This window comes from Lissotriton helveticus, chromosome 1_1, assembly GCF_964261635.1.
Source record: "Lissotriton helveticus chromosome 1_1, aLisHel1.1, whole genome shotgun sequence".
NCBI lineage: Eukaryota > Metazoa > Chordata > Amphibia > Caudata > Salamandridae > Lissotriton > Lissotriton helveticus.
The window spans coordinates 603080567-603098905 of NC_136057.1; positions in this window are offsets into that span (position 1 = coordinate 603080567).

Consider the following 18339-nt stretch of genomic DNA (forward strand, 5'->3'; position numbering starts at 1 on the left):
CAGGGGCAGGCGCATCATGCATGTTTAACATTGTGGCGGGCGGTGCTCTCAGCACTGCCCGCCACAATGCTGAAAATGCTTTTTTGCATTTGCATACACAAAGCGGCAGGCACCGCGCAGTGCCTGCGCATTGTGTATGCAAATGCTGGGGGGGTAGCATAGGTACCCCCATGTACATCCCAACCCCCCTTTACCCTGGGGGCCCGCAACAGGGCCCCAAAGCAAAAACCATATGTCTTCCACGGCGGCAATGCCACTGTGGAAAGGCATAGGGCCGCAAGAATTGTAATATGGTTGGCGGTGTCTCGCAGACACCGCCACCATATGTACGCACTTTTTCCGCCAGTCGCAAAGGCGACCGGCGGAAAAGCGGCGTATGGTCTTTCCGTCCGCTGCGGACCCGCGAGCCATCTTAATGTAGCGGGGGTCATTTCAGTGAGGATGGCGGGCGGATTGCCCCCGCCGGGCCGGCGGTGGCTACAACCAGCCCGGCGGGGGCAATCTGCCCACCATCCGAATGGGGCCACAAGTCTTTGATGACGTTATTATGTACAACCTTACGTCAAACCAGGCACCTTAAAGGTATAAATATGCCCACACTTGCACAAGCAAACACACAGTGGTTTGGAGCAGTTCGACTATCTACTTGCCCGACGCATCTCGCTGAAGCACGTGCCGAAGGAAGCCGACCCTCCAGCAGACGCACTGAGAGAGACGCTGTCTTTTCTCCTGCCGAGAAATCCAGCTCCAGTGTTTCCAAGCTACCCTTGCAGGTTGTTGGGAAATCGAGTCCTGAGAGAGAGATACCAGACCTCCTTCATTCTAAACCAAGGTACAGAGCTGATTAGACCCTTGGAGAATTCTTGGATAGATTCTTGGCAAAAAAATACTGAAACTAAGCTGCACCTCACTTACTTCTTCCCTTGTACTAGACCTAGGTTTGGTACACCGGGGAAGGCGTATTTTAGAAGCATCAGTTGAGTACTTTTAGTCTTTATTTATTAATGTATGTATTCTATGTATTTTATGGCATAGAAACCATATCATGCTTTTACAGTATTATTTTATAATACTCTTCGTACTACAAGCATTGTACTTTGCTACCAGTATTACGATTGTAGCAGTTTATTTCAAACCAACTAATTGGACTCAAAAACACACAGAAATTTTGTGTTCAGTGCAAACAGACATGTTAGCAAAAACACATTTACAGACACTCGACAAGGCGCGCAACCTTGTGATCCGAATCATCACAGGGAGATCCGGATTCACATACCTAACCTTTAATGAAGGTGAAAAGGTACCAATAGCATACAAATCACACTTGTACACAGAAGCTGAAATGAAATTCACTTCTACAGAAAAGATTCTGACAGCGGTTCAAACTGCAGTAGCAAAAGAGAGAGTTCTAGCGCAGGGTAAACACATAATGATCGTTACACCTGTACCTGCCTTAGAGTCTGTGACAAAAGCGAGCATTCCAAATGCTAAGACTTTACATCCGAGATGGATAAAATGGGTTAATTATCTTTCTGCAACAGACGTTAAATACGTTTTTGACCCCTACTTGAAAACACAAGAATTTCTACAATACGAACACGAATGTCCTCTGCCGACCGAAATTCTGCCTCTAGAACATTACAGCTGTAAAATCTAAACAGACGGATCAGCACAGCCCACAATTGGGGGTAAATAAGCCTATAGTGCTGCGTGCGTGATTGTTACAGGTCGCTGACGCGAAGGTAAATTTCGACCGATGGTCACTAAAACTCAATCACTCGGAGACTGTACAGCTCAGCGAGCTGAACTACAGGCTTTCAAGATGGCACTTGAAAGTACCGATCACGAATTCCCCACACTCATAGTGTGCGATTTGTATTACTGCGTTCAGTCTTACAATGAATATCTGCAGAACTGGGTTCAAAATGGTTTCAAAAATGCAAAAGGTGGCACAATTAAGCATAAAATGCTTTGGGAACAAGTAGTTCTTTTGCAAAAAGAACTACAAAAGACTCACGTGATTCATACACTGAGTCATCAATGTGATGGCGTTTACGTTGCAGGGAATTCATTGGCTGATGAAGCCACGAAGGCAGCTGTGCAAACGGCTTCTGTAGCTGCAATCACTCATTATTATTATTAAAACAGTCTTGTATCGCGCATACTTACCCTGGAGCATCCCAGCGCTTGACCAAACAGGGAAAGTTCAGTTCATTCAAAAACAAAAATAGACGGTGAAACAATGATAGCAGGAAATGCCTCAATAAAAGGCAGCTATGCAACGTTACCTCTAAATTATCCACTCGGATATACATACATAATTGATGCAAACTCCGTTCCTTTTGCTCGAATGCCTGGAGTGGGGGATAGAGTAATTCCAAACAGGAACCAGATAGGTGCTTTGGTACACGAAGCACCTATGGGAGAGGGTCTGACACATCAAGGGATCTTGAAATCTCTAATAGAATTAGAAGAGATGTACTGGTGGCCGGGAATGAGCGTTGAAATTTACAAATTCGGAATAAACTGTGATACCTGTTAAAGAGATCATAGCTTTGAAAGCCACCAGGTACCTGGCTACAGTGTAGCCAGCCCAGTACAGACACCACTGTTAGACAGCATTAGACTTTCTACACGCAGACGTCACCATGGACGGATGTGGTTCCAAAACTATTAGGGCAAGATTCATTTGGATGTGGCCTCAGCGCTCAGCTGACGCCCGAACTGTTATAAAAGATTTGCGAGTCTTTATCGGCACATACGCAATCGGCACGCTACATTCTGACCAGGGTCCTGCGTTTCGCTCTCAAGCTTACAAGGAGGCCATGGCCAGCTTGGGCGCTGCATTGCGGTACTCAAGTCCATTCCATCCTGAGGGAAATGCGGTAGTGGAATGAAAAAACCGTGACATAAAGCAATGGTATTAGGCTCGGGTGACGGGTGGGTCAAAAATCTAATAAGTGTCCAACGTAGTCTCAATAATCTGCCAAGAAATTCTCTGGGGGGAATCACTCCAAATGAATTACTATTTGGTACTAGAATGCTCATACAGGATCTTGATTGTCAAACTTCAGTGGTGGAACAGAAACCCTTTGATATCAAAGACCGTTTGGCTGTTTTACATGACTTAAATGAAACAAGAAGAAGTCTGAGTAACACAACACAAAAGCCAACAACCACTGAAGAAAAGCCACCTGTCCCAGCAAGGGCTGTCTGGATTCCAAAGATTGGGGATCTAGTCAGGGAAAAGATCGCAGTGAAGAAGGAATTTGGGCCTTCTTACAGAAAAGCAGTACCTGTCTTAGCAATCCACGGAACAAGATCAGTGTTACTACCGCCCCTTGTTGGAAAAAGGGAGAACAGAATCGTGTCCATCGACCTGGTCAAACCACATCATGTGGCCGATTATAAGTAGTAGGCCCAGTGGACTCCCAAGATGTAGCAGACAATCAAATCTTCCTACAATCCAGGACGTTCAAACTGAAAGACTCATCACCTTTGATAAGCCTGCAGTAAGAAAAGAAGGACTATGCAACAAAGCAATGGAACTTGTACCTCTTGAGACCCAAATAACAGTTTGTCAAGAAACACCTTTCTACAATGATATAGCCTCTGACTATACTAATATGACAAAGGAAGAAACAGCTCCAGCGATTCCCAAAAATCTGGATGCAATCCCAACAATTGACAGAACTGCCTCTGGCTATTTCATCAACTTTGATACATTTTCTGAGGATCCCAGTGAACCTGAAACTACGCGAGCAAATAAAATTTTCAAAGAAAAAATAACAGAACTCTTTCATCAACTTGAAAATACATATCTGGTTTCACCATGGGTTGAATTTTGGAATGTGTTAGGTGTACTTTTTCTCCTGCTCTGGCTCATTCTTGTTTTAAGTTTGGGAAAGATGATAGATGGAAAATACAGTACAATGGACACAGCAAGTAAGAACATCAACTTGCTCCTGAAACCTCACAAATCATCTCATCATGTGTGAAGAGACCTGTCATCAGTGAACATCACAGCAGTTCCTATACCTGGTGGTATAGAATGGTATACAACTGGTTATGACATTCATGGCCCGGTGGAACTGTTGAATATTCCATACCAGTTTAAAGTTTCTTTGAGTGACTTTGTCTCACCCAGCACATTTTCTGATGATTGGGACTTTGAAACTGTTAATAACATGATGACAGATTTAGAACGACTGACGCGCTGCGTGACCGGGAGGCTGCAGCTGATGCGCTGTTTGACAACTTGCCTACCACAAACACTGAAGTCAGCAAACAATCATCCAATAGCAATACAAATGACATTAGAAGTCTCTTAAGGAAAATGGAAAAACTACAAAAAAATGAACTCAGCAAGTGGTGGGAGAGCAAATCAGTAGAGAAATATTGTGATGTGGGCAGAGTGCCTAGAGGCTTAAGAGTAATGATTGCACCTTCATATGAAAAACCACATCCTGACATGCTTTCGGAATGGGCCACTAACAATCTTCAGTCGTCTATGAACATGGTCAACATTCTCATAAAATATGCAGTTATTGATAGAGACCAAATCATCAAAGAAATAGACGAATTGAATTGTATTCTCAATGCGAGTGACCAAAAGGAATTAATTGCTAAGGGGCGAGAAGACATCTTGGCTAGATTAAAACAACACGAAGAAACTATTAAAACTCGTAAAGCCTTCAAATTCGCCACAGACCGCGATGACTATGCCACAGGAAGGGTTTTTACCTTTTCACGCAAATACGATAATGTAAAAAGAAAAGCCCTGACCAGTCAAGCAATTCCACAGGAAGTAACTGATGGGGCGAATTCTAGCACTGTCCAAGAGGACTCTGATGCAGTCTCTCTTACCAGCGGTGAGTCTGATGATAGAAGGGGCCCCTCTACAAGCAAAAAGAATAGAACAGCTACTAAGCACACACTAGGAGAAGAGCTTAATTTTTTAACAATGGACAGGTGTGTCACTCTTCGCCCGAGAAATCCTCAAAATCCGGTGAGCATAACTGCAGCAAGCGCCGGAGAGAGAGGCGCAGACAACGGCTCAAATCTGTCAAAAAGAGGAAAAGGGAGGCGGAGATGGAACTAACAGATTTACATGACAACACTATCATCAACCTGACTGAAACCACCTTAACCAAAGCAGAGAACCAACTATTAATGCTAGGATTATCTTTCTGTCCGGAATGTACTTTCTCCTACGAACAGTCGCGCATTGACATTTACAAATTCATACGAAAAATTAAACTAAGAAAGCTTTTCCAATTAAACAAAACCTCTAATACCACTCATGTTGAGGAAACTACTGATGACAATTTACAAGTTTGCGACCTTGCTGGGTTGCAGACCCTACAGTCACTTGCCAAAGAGAATCTGGACTACAATGGTTTAGAAACAATATCAGGGGGTCCAGATGAAATTATTATGGGGATGGCGGCTGCCAGTCCATTTCACCCCCCTTCCTCATTCTATCCTATGATGCCCAAAGACTCTGTAGATGTATTCAGTGGCATGGTTATAGAAGATTTAAAGAAACTTAATGTATCGATTCGATCCCAAGGTCGCAAACAATCATACAGAATGAGAAGCTATTGGTCATTAATTAAAAAACTACGTGAACAAAAAGATATTGTTGTGATGAATGCCGATAAGGGGGGAAACATTGTATTATGGCCTAAATGGGATTATCTTTTAGAGGCTCAACACCATCTTTCTGATTACAATTGATACTGTAAGGTAGACCAATAATTCTTAAATCAGGTAAAAACGACAGTTGTGAATCAGTTATCATGTTGGAAAAGACAGGGCTTTTTGTCAAAAAATGAATTTCACTTCCTTAAAAATGATTACTCCATGACGGCTGTCATGTGTTTCATTCCGAAAATTCATAAAGGCATTTCCCCTATACCTGGCAGACCCATAATATCAGCTAGAGACAACCTTTTAGAGGCAATGTCTAAATATGTTGATTACTTTCTCCAGCCTCATATGATGTCTTTACCTTCTTTTATTAAAGATACAGGAGACTTCCTAAACAAAATTAAAGCCATTGAATGGAGAACAAATTATCTTTTGATCACACTTGACATAGTGTCTCTTTACACTAGCATAATCCATACACAGGGTTTAGAAGCTGTCAAACACTTCCTTAATTGACGTGCCATTAACTTTTATGACCACAATAAAATGCTTCTTCAAATGATTGATCTCTGCTTGCATAATAATGTATTCCTTTTTGACAAGATTTTGTACCATCAACTGAGAGGAGTCGCAATGGGGGCGTGTTTTTCTCCCACCTATGCCTGCCTATTGGTGGGTTGGTGGGAGGAGCACGTCCTCAAGGTGGCACACAAATCAGTTTGGGACCAGAATATAAAATACTATTTCAGGTACATAGATGATATTTTTATCATATGGGAAGGCACTGAACAAGAGGCACTGTCTTTTATAACCACTCTTAACAACAACGCCATGAATTTGCAATTTACTGCTACCATTAGCTGCCAGAGGGTAGAATTTTTGGATGTGTAACTGTTTGTCGTGGCTGACAACATAGAAAAGAAATTGCATCGCAAGTCCACCGCTGGCAACTCCAAACTGCATGCCAGCAGTGCTCACCCACCACATTTGATTCACAGTATCCCGAATGGCGAATTTCTTCGTTTGCGGCGCATATGCAGCCATGAAACTGACCTTGAGAGCTGTCAAAAAGAAGCCTTATATCGCTTCTTAGCTAGGGGTTATAAAATAGTTGATCTAGAGACAGCATTGAAGAAAGCCAATTCCCATTCATGTGACTCTTGCCTCATTAACAAACGACAATGTACCTCCATAGGCGATATTCCAACAGACGAAGTACAACCCATTAGATTGATTACTACGTACAGCAACAAGACAGAATTGTTCGTAAAATTATTTACAAACACTGGCCGATTGTTTTAACTGATGTAACACTTAAATTTCTGTTACCTACTGTCCCTGCTATTACTTTTAGGAGGGCACCCTCCATGAGGGATGCCTTAGTAAGACCTAGTCCGGAGCTGACCTGTAAATCCACATTGCTAACTAGGAGTGGCTTTTTTAAGTGTTCATCTTGCCGTGCCTGCAAGTTTGGGAGAAATCTTTCTGAATACTGCACAGCTTTTAATAACACTGCAATATTGATTAAAAGTCATTTCACTTGTCTTATAGACTTTGCTGTGTATGTTCTTGAGTACAAATGCCATCTCAAATACATCGGCAGCACCAAGTTACCTGTTTTTAATCGCATACAACAACATCTTCGGCCGATTATTAACTCAGATCCCAACTACCTAGTTGCTCGGCATTTCAAAGCTGTTCATTCCAATAAAGTCAGTGACCTTGAGTACTATGTAATAGGAGCAGTTTCCCCATGTACTCGTGGTGGTAATCGGGAGAAGAAGCTATGTCAAATAGAGTCTTTTTTCATTCTATCATTAGATACCAGAATACCTAATGGTTTAAATACCAGTGAAGACCTTCACAACTTTCTGTAAATCTGTACATTAGGCCTAGGCAATACAACATTATGCGGGTATTGATATAAAGAATGCAATAGTTTCCTTAAGACTCTAATGTAATTTTGGTTGCTACAAGAGGATTCAGCAATTGACATTACAAGTTTGGTGTCTGACTTCATATGTGGTGAGGCATATGTTAGTATTAACATGTCATCATATTAATGTTTACACATCATATTGCCGTCATTTGCACTAACCCCACCTTTTTTTCGGTGTTTTTAAACGTTTTTTATTGTGGTAGTTTTACGTATGCTTTTTGAACAGTTTGACACTTGTCTTTTTAGGAGCAGTTTTTTCAATTATTTAATTATTTATTTATAGGATGGCCTTTTTTAAATCCAGCACGGGTGCATCTCCTGTAAACAGTTGAAGGAATGCGTTTAAGTCATACAGGCAATTTCTAATGAATATTTTTAATTTGTGAAAATAGACACTTCGAAACTTTTCTTGTGAAAACCAGACAATGGATTCCTATGGAAGGAAATACAAGTTACTGGTAATTTCGGTTAGAATTACTTTTCAGGATCAGTACTGGGCTCAAAGAAGCAGCACTGAGGTCTCTCGATAACAGGTGAGTAAATCGGAATTCGTAGTTCTGCTGATTTTATAGGAATTTTATAATGTTAAAAAACTCCAAACTTAGAAGAATCTCAAAGTGAAACCAGTCAATGATAGCCTATGGAAGGAAATTCAACTGACTGGTAAGTATGGTTAGAATTATTTTTCAGGGTCAGTGCTGGGCTCAAATATGCAGCACTGAGGTCTCTCTTGATAACAGATGAGTAAATCAGAATTTGTTGTTCGGCTGATTTTAGGTGAATATTTTAAAGTTCCAAAACTCCACACTTAGAAAAATTTCCAAGTGAAACCAGTCAATATTAGCCTATGGAAGGAAATTCAAGTTACTGGTAAGTGTGGTTAGAATATTTTTTCAGGATCAGTACTGGGCTCAAAGATGCAGCACGAAGGTCTCTCCTGATAACAGGTGAGTAAATCAGAATTCGTTGTTTTGCTGATTTTAGGTGAATATTTTAAAGTTCCAAAACTCCACACTTAGAGGAATTTCCTAGTGAAACCATTCAATGGTACCCTATAGAAGGAAATTCACTTAGCAGGTAAGTAGTGTTATCGTTACTTTTTCTTACTCAGTGGATGAGGTCACTCATGATAACAGGTGAGTAAATCGGAATTCGCAGTTCGGCTGATTTTAGAGGAATATTTGTACGTTCCAAAAATGAACACTTTTCTGCTGAAAACCACACAATTGATTCCTATGGAAGGAAATATAAGTTACTGTAAGTACGCTTAGAATTACTTTTCAGGGTCAGTGCTGGGCTAAAAGATGCCGCACTGGGTTCTCTCCTGATAACAGGTGAGTAAATCGGAATTCGTAGTTCAACTGATTTTAGAGGAACATTTGTACAATGGTGAAGGAAGGGGGCGGGGCCTGAAGTGACATGTGTGCAAACCCGCCCTGTGGGGCGTTTTAAGTTGCGGGATTAAGTGCCCTTGAATCCTGAGGTCCCCTGGGGGCCAACTAGCCCACCAGGTACCTTCAGTATACGCCAGTAGTCTGCGTTGCAGAGAGGTGTTCAGAGGCCACGCCTCTTTTTACAACACTCTGCAACGCAACTCCGTGGCACTTACTGGAGGTAGCTGGCGGGCTAGTTGGCCCCCAGGGACCCTCAGTATTGACAAGGAATTAATTCCCCAACTTAAACCGCGTCACAGGGCGTGTTTGCACACATGTGAACTCAGGTCTTTCCCCCTCCCTTCACCACTGGGCAAACGCGCCCTGTGGCACGTTTCAAGCTGGGGGATTAACTCCCCTTGAATACTGAGGGTCCCTAGGGTGCAACTAGCCCACCAGCTACCTCCAGTAAGCGCCACAGAGCTGCGTTGCAGAGAGGTGTAAAAAGGGGCATGGCCTCAGAACACCACTCTGCAACGCAGCTCCCTGGCGCATACTGGAGGTACCTGGTGGGCTAGTTGGCCCCCAGGGACCCCCAGTATTCAAGGGGAATTTGTTCCCCCTCTGCAAACGCGCCAGGGGGCGCGTTTGCAGAGTGGTGCAAGAAGGGTGCGTGGCCTCCGGCCGATCCAGTTTAAAAAAAAAAAATTTATTTTGTGAAGGGGGGCTGTGTATCCCCCCTTCCTTTTTCTTTTTTGGGGCCCTGGGGACCCCATCCCCCAGGGCTTCATCCACTAATTACAATTTTTAAAAAAATATTTACGGGAAGGGGGCCAAGTGGCCCCCCGCCCATGGCCAATTCGGGGCCCCAGGGACCCCATCCCCCAGGGCATGGCCACATTTTTCAAATATTTTTATGGAGGGGGCTGCATAACCCCCTTCCTCAGGCCACTTAAGGCCCCGGGGACCCCAAACCCCGGGGCCGGCCATTATTATTATTTTTTTTATTGTTTTCATGGTGGAAGGGGGCACCGTGGCCACCCTCGCGGGCCTCTTGTAGCCCCGGGGACCCCATCACCAGGGGCTGGCCCACACCGTTGGGGACCGTGGAGGGCTCCCCAAACCCCCCACGGTCCCGCCGGCTCTGCACCTCCTGCGGGAGCCGGCATTGCTATTCCGTATGGGGAGCAGCTAACATGCTGCTCCCCTGGACACTGCAGGAGCCGACCCTGGGGGGTGGCGGTCCCCAGGGCCATCGAGGGCTCCAGGAGGAGTGCTGTGTGGCCCCCCTCCCACATTCTTTAGAAGCCCCGGTGTTGCCGGTGCCTGGAGCTAGGGGGCCTCAGAGCCCCCCACCCAATTTTCTTAAGCCCCGGGGTGTGGCTGTCCCTGGGGCTGGGGGAAACTGAGAGCCCACCACCCATTTTGAAGAAGCCCCGGGGAGTGGTGGTCCCTGGGGCTTCGGAGGGGCCCCGTGGGCCCCCTCGCATATATTAAATTAGAGCCCATTGGGTGGCAGTCCCCGGGGCAGTGTGGGAGGAATTGGGATCCCCCACACTATTTTTTCAACAATGCCCCCGAGATTTGGCCCCCCGGGGGCAAATTAACATATTTCCCGCTGGAGACAGCGTTCCTTTTTTTTAATATCACAAGATGCGCGTAGGATCTGCGCATCCCACGATTTTTATTTAAAAAAAATGGGGGCCCTGGGGGACCTTGTGGGACCCCCTGAGCAGGCCTAGGGAGTCAGGGTGTGTCTACCCTGCCCACTTGGCGCAGTTTGCATACATATTTCACCGACTTCCTCAGCCTCGCTTCTACCGAGGCGCAAAATGGCTGTCAACAGTTCCTGGTTTCGAATGTTTACAACCGCTTGACAGGCAATTACAAATGAGCGCGTGATCCGGACGGTGCGCTTATCCTACGAGGCCAATCCTCGCACAATCCACGGATCCTTCGCGCCCATAGATATATAAATGACTTTAACCGCAAATATCTCAACAACTACTGAACAGATTGACACCAGATAGGCCAAAGGCACAAGTCGGAACTGAGGACTACCTCTCTGCCAAATTTGGTGTAATTCCGTTCAGCTGTTCGGGCTGTAGCCGTGGCTAAAGGTTCTAAGGGAAATTGCATGGGGAAAAAACTATTTGGGACCCCCCTTTTTTCTCGGCCCCCACTTGACCAATCACCCCTGAATTTTCAGGGAATGAGTGAAACTGAGCTGGCCAAATGTTTGAGAAATTTCAAGAAGATTCATCTATCGACGCCAAAGTTATTGGCAATAGAATGTTCTAACTATCCTAAGGTCCTAACTATAACTATCTACTGGCGACTGCCAGTAGATTATATATATATATATATATATATATATATATATATATATATATATATATATATATATATATATATATATATATATATATATATATATATATATTTATATATATATTCACTGAAAAAACCATAGGTTATACACCATATATAGTTAGGAATTAGCATTTAAAAAACCTTATTTTACTCACACAAAACCATTGAAATTCCATATATAGTTAGTTGCACTAACTATATATCGCGCACCCGCAATCCACTGCTGATCATGTCACATATTACATCATTCATGACATGGTCAGTGACATCACTGATGACATCACTGATGACATCTCAAATGACATCACTGATGACATCTCAAATGACATCACTGATGACATCACTGATGACATCTCAAATGACATCACTGATGAGATCACTGATGACATCATCCAGTGACTGTGTGTTTCTGTAAAGTTTAAATATGTTTTACATATTGAAGAATGAGTAGATGTATAAGTGTATGGACGAAGGATTTAGTAGGTGCATGACTGAATGTATGAGTGAGTGATTAAATGTGTCTCACTGAGTGCATGGGTTAGTGAGTAAACTGTCTTAATTTGTGCATCATTATGTCTGTTGTTCTGTAAACTGCTGCATGTGTTGATCAGTAGCTATATGATTAACTATATGGGTTATTGATTGATTGTCCAAGTATTTGTATAGGAGACTGAGTGTGTGTGTGGCTGGCTGGGAGGTGTGTGACTCTGTGCAGATCAATGTGTACTTGTATCAATGATTGTATAAGAAAGTAAGTATGTGTTAGTATATGTTTGAAAATGTAAGGTGCTCTATGTTTAACTGTATAGACAAGAAAATGGAAGTGTGATTGATTCTTTACAGGACTGACTAGGTGTGTGAGTAACTCCATGGATGAGTGGCAGAGTGTAAGTGTCTGTATAGGTGTATGAGTGCATATGATAGTGTTGTAAAGATGAGTGATTGTATGTATGAATGATTGTATGGGTGAATGAGTGAATGTGTGTGTAGACGTAGGAATCAGTGAGTACGTATGTAGTAACTAGTATTGGTGTGTCAATGGTTTCAAAAATTATACTCTGTATTTAACACTGGGTGAAACAGAGGTTATATTAAAACGTGAGGAGATGCATTGTATTGTCACATGAATGATATCATCAGTGATGTGGTCATTGATGTCAAATGAGATGTCATCAGTGATCTCATCAGTGATGTCATTTGAGATGTCATCAGTGATGTCATCAGTGATGTCACTGACCATGTCATGAATGATGTAATATGTGACATGATCAGCAGTGGATTGCGGGTGCGCGATATATAGTTAGTGCAACTAACTATATATGGAATTTCAATGGTTTTGTGTGAGTAAAATAAGGTTTTTTAAATGCTAATTCCTAACTATATATGGTGTATAACCTATGGTTTTTTCAGTGAATTTTCAAGGTTTTGTAAATGCTAATTCCTAACTATATATGGTCTATAACCTATGGTTTTTTCAGTGAATTTCAATGGTTTTTTAATAGCAAATATCATAAGCTGTCGAATGTCAAGTACGTGGTAAGTGAAAACATTTTCGTGTTTATGCACACTGATCTGCTTTGAATGGTTGCCCCCCCCCCTCATTTCTATTAGGAGTACTCTCTCTTTGCAGATAGTGAAAGGTAGTTAACGCAGGCCTTTGCCCCCGTTGTAATCCGTCGTGCCTGCTTCTCTCTCCATTTGATTGATTGTTATCCAAGTATTTACTGTTTTAGAATTAGTTCTCTTTGGTTCATTCTCTATTTACAAACAAACACAGAGTCGCAATACTCTGTTTAGTCTTTGCAGATAACGAAAAATCGTGTAAAAAAAAAGAAAAGGAATCGAGCAAAATCAGTAGGCCACTAATGGGATCTCTTTTTGACCTCGCTAAAATAGAAACATTAGGAACAACCCCTCATGACAAATACAAAACTAGTGAGATGAACTGAACTCCACACAATGATGGCTGCAAAACAGCTCGGCTCCGCCACCCACCCCGCCCAAAATAACGATAAAGAGCGGCTGCCATGATTGGTTGCGGAATGGCCACAACGGAGCTACGAAATGGTGCTGCTCTCATGCTAACCCCAGCTTCGGTCTGAAACATCCAGAAACACTGTAGACTACCAATTCGATCAGTTCCGGTAGCGCCCCAATGTAACCCGGTAGAGAAGAACTAGCCCTCCCCTCTTTGACTGATGGTTCTTGTTGCCTGTCCTTTCTGTTGTCATTTAACAGAACTATTTAGCCTGCTGAAAGGGGTTGTGTTTCGACCGCTGGTTGGTGGAGACATTTTGACTATATTCTGGACCTGCGTTGTCGCGTAATGCGTCATATGACGCGCCGCGTTAGCGCATCCGGAAGTCATCCGGGGCGCGCAGCGCGTAACGTAAGCATAACAAGTCATGTGACTTGTTAATAAAACTTTTCATTGGTTCATTTTACTTTTCTTATTCTAATGATGAAAGCCTTGGTCATATCACCTAAAAATTACGCTTTTAATTACTTCCGAACATTATTTTCTCTTAAATATATGTTATAATGTTCCAGGCTAATGTACTTTCCCGGAAATTTTACAACTGTCCTGCAAGTAAAATATATTATTTTTTCGAGAAAAAGAGCGTTTCTTCGTCGCATGACGGAGCCGTTGAGCAAAAGAGGGTCGACCTGCTGTCTTAGTCGCCGATACGCCTGAATATGAGATTCTTATCGATCACTTTATGTTGCAGGAATAGAAAACACAACAGCCCTTGACCATTTATCTTTACTGCGTTCCTTCGTATTATACCTTTTACCCTTCATGTAATTGGTCTGCTTTATTTCACTTGCCTTTTAATGATTCTAAAACAGTGACTATTATTAAAAACTTTACCAATGTATACACTACTACCATGTTTTCTTTTAAAAACCTTTATTGTGAAAATTTCATTATACAAATACGAGCCTATAACCACGTGGGCCTGCCACGGAGCAAACTGTAATCGTATATGATGAATAGACATTTACACTGTAGAGGAACGTAACGGGCGGGCCATTAGGTTGCAAAAACTAAGGTGTCTAACAGTTACGGAATCGGTGGACGTACATTTTATAATTAAAATACGACAGGGCCAGTTACAATAAAATTATCTAGATATACATTTGCGGGCAAGTACCATGGGTGACGTTAATTCGAATTTTCAACAGTACAGTAATCAATAACACATCAGAACTTAATATCAATAGGGATGTCGAAATATTCAATCAATTCTCGTCCCCGCCCGCCATGTGCTTCAAAACTGCATACGTATCTCGTGATTTCAAGGTTCTGCAACCAGTACACAACAAGGAGTTACGAGTCCCATTTATTCCGGCGCCATTTTGGGCGAGGACGGGCAGGTCCAGGATATAGTCAAAATGTCTCTACCAACCATCGACTATGATGATGTTCATATGCTGTATTTATTAGAGTAACACTCATCTGCCCACATGAAATTAATTTACCACAATCTAAACATGTCATTTTAATCTTTCCAAAGTTCTTCTAAATATTTGGGACCGTTTCCCTTGCCTCTGAAGCTCTCAGTGCCACTTCTTTGATGAATGTACTAGCAGGTCAGGGGTTCTCCTCCAAATCTCTCTTTTATGCAGCACTATAATTAATTGGTGCCACCTCTCCATATGACGATGCATGGTATAGTTACCACAACTATATATTTTTTCGGTTCCTCTGGAGAGTTCATCGTGGCAGATGAAGCGTGTAACATACCGGGCATTTACCTTTTTTTGCATGTACAGGAAAGGAAAAAAAAATCGAGCGTTCGAGTTCTTAGGTGTCCCAGGGCCATTTTAGTGGACCAGGCCCAAATCCAAAGAACAGCTATCTCACAGGCTAATGGGGCGACCCACGCCGAGTTTCAGCATTGTAGGATGACCACACAAGTACAGCAACTTGCTAGACATCACCTCGGTGCCATCCGGATCTCGGCGCCCCACTGCAGATGAAGTGCCTCTCAACTATGAAACCACCACGGTGACATCCGGATCTTGGCGCGTTGTGCTGCCTTCGGCCTATTCGCACATCGGTCCGCTACTGACGCCATCTCACAGGCTAATGGGGTGACCCACGCCGAGTTTCAGCATTGTAGGATGACCACACCAACTTGCTAGACATCACCTCGGTGCCATCCGAATCTTGGCATCTCAACGCCTAGTGGTATCTTCCATACAGAAAATATTGTTACGCTGCCTTTGGCCCCATTCGCACATCAGTCCGCAACTTAGACATCACCTCGATGCCATCCGGATCTTGGCATCTCAGCGCCTTGTGGTGTCAGTCAGAAAATATTGTTGCGCTGCCTTTGGCCCCATTCGCACATCAGTCCGCTACTGACACCATCTCACAGGCCAATAGGGCGCCCCACGCCGACTTTTACCATTGTACGATGGCCACACCAGTGGCACAACTTCCTAGACATCACCTCGGTGCCATCCGAATCTTGGCATCTCAACGCCTAGTGGTATCTTCCATACAGAAAATCTTGTTACGCTACCTTTGGCCCCATTCGCACATCGGTCCGCAACTTAGACATCACCTCGGTGCCATCCGGATCTTGGCATCTCAGCGCCTTGTGGTGTATTCTCTTCAGAAAATATTGTTGAGCTGCCTTTGGCCCCATTCGCACATCCGTCCGCAACTTACACATCACCTCGGTGCCATCCGGATCTTGGCATCTCAGCGCCTTGTGGTGTCTTCTACTCCGAAAATATAGTAGAAAATATTGTTGCGCTGCCTTTGGCCCCATTCACACATCAGTCCGCTACTGACACCATCTCACAGGCCAACAGGGCGCCCCATGCCGACTTTTACCATTGTACGATGGCCACACCAGTGCCACAACTTGCTAGACACCACCTCGGTGCCATCCGGATCTTGGCATCTCAGCGCCTTGTGGTGTCTTCAAATCAGAAAATATTGTTGCGCTGCCTTTGGCCCCATTCGCACATCGGTCCGCTACTGACGCCATCTCACAGGCCAACGGGGCGCCCCACGCCGACTTTCAACATTGTAGGATGGCCACAGAAGTGCGACAACTTACTAGACACCACCTCGGTGCCATCCGGATCTTGGCGCGTTGTGCTGCCTTCGACCTATTCGCACATCGGTCCGCTACTGACGCAAACTCACAGGCCAACGGGGCGCCCCACGCCGACTTTCAGCATTGTAGGATGGCCACACCAGTGCGGCAACTTACTAGACACCACCTCGGTGCCATCCGGATCTTGGCGCGTTGTGCTGCCTTCGGCCTATTCGCACATCGGTCCGCTACTGACGCAAACTCACAGGCCAACGGGGCGCCCCACGCCGACTTTCAGCATTGTTGGATGGCCACACCAGTGCGACAACTTACTAGACACCACCTCGGTGCCATCCGGATCTTGGCGCGTTGTGCTGCCTTCGGCCTATTCGCACATCGGTCCGCTACTGACGCAAACTCACAGGCCAACGGGGCGCCCCACGCCGCCTTTCAGCATTGTAGGATGGCCACACCAGTGCTGCAACTTGCTGGACACCACCTCGGTGCCATCCAGATCTTGGCGCGTTGTGTTGCCTTCGGCCTATTCGCACATCGGTCCGCTACTGACGCCGCCTCACGTGCCAACGTATTTTCTCCTAATTTTACACCCTATGCCGCATAACAGGTCATGTGACTTGTTTATAAAACTTTTCATTGGTTCATTTTACTTTTGGTTTCCTAATGATGGAAGGCTTGATCATGTGACCTAAAAACAACACTTTTCATAGGATGAAAACTTTTTTTTTTCCCCAAACGATGAAAGCCCCACCTTGTTTCTGGATGTTTCAGACTGAAGCTGGCGTCAGCATGAAAGCACCACCATCTCGTAGCTCAGTCGTGGTCATTCCGCGAGCAATCATGGCAGCCGCTCCCCACCAGAAGCCTGCAGGAGTCGGAGCCCCCAAAACTTTTGATGAATTCTCAAGGCGGAGGGGACGCTTTCGAGAATGAGGTCCAAGACCTAGCAGACAAGCGTCCGATTTCCAAGGTGTCCCAGGGCCATTTCAGTGGACCAGGCCCAAAAAGGAAACAGCCTGCCGCCATTTTGAGAGTCCTGTGACAGCCGCCTATCGCTGCACCGCAAGAGTGGGCGCAACTCAGCTGAATTGCGGCTTTTGACACAGTGGACCAAAAACGGACGGAATGGCAACTGAAATGGTAAAGGGGCGCCCCACTACAACAGATGACACTCCACCTGGAGAGGCCCGTTCACGCCGCCTCCCCCGGGGCGCTCCACGCCGTTATTCGGAGCAGCATTGTAGGATACCAAAACCAGTGCGGCAACTTACTGGACATCACCTTGGTGCCATCGTTCTGCTGCCTTGGAACTATTCGCGCAACAGTTTGCTACTGATGACCCACCCCCCGCGACGCCCCATGCCGTTATTTGCTGGGTGGCAACTTACTAGACATCACTTTCGTGTCATCTAGATTTCAACGCGTTCTGCTGCCTTGGAACTATTCGCACAAAAGTTTGCTACTGATGACCCACCCCCCGCGACGCCCCACGCCGGAAATCTGGACGTTGTGCTGCGTTGGGACTATTCGCACAGCCGACCGCTACTTCGTTGTTTTTCCCTAAAAATGTTTATATGTTATTACTATTTTTGTTTTCTTGTATATATTTATAAATTATTAAAATTTTATAATCTTACTACTTTGTCGGAGTGCTATATATTTTTAATGTGACACATAATTGTAAAAACTTTGATGTACAAACAGTCATCCCTGGAATCTTCCGCTTCAGGCTCGGTCCCCTCCCCAATCACAATACAGGATGGTTTTCAGATAATAGCAACGCTTCTGCTGTGACGAATCTCATCGAGTGTGGGCCTTGATCTACTATAACTCCTTTGAAGAGGGGTGATTCTTTACAGCTGTGGCCATAAACTACATCTGCAGGGCTAGCTGATACCCTAGGACCAGCCTGGACAATCGGACACAG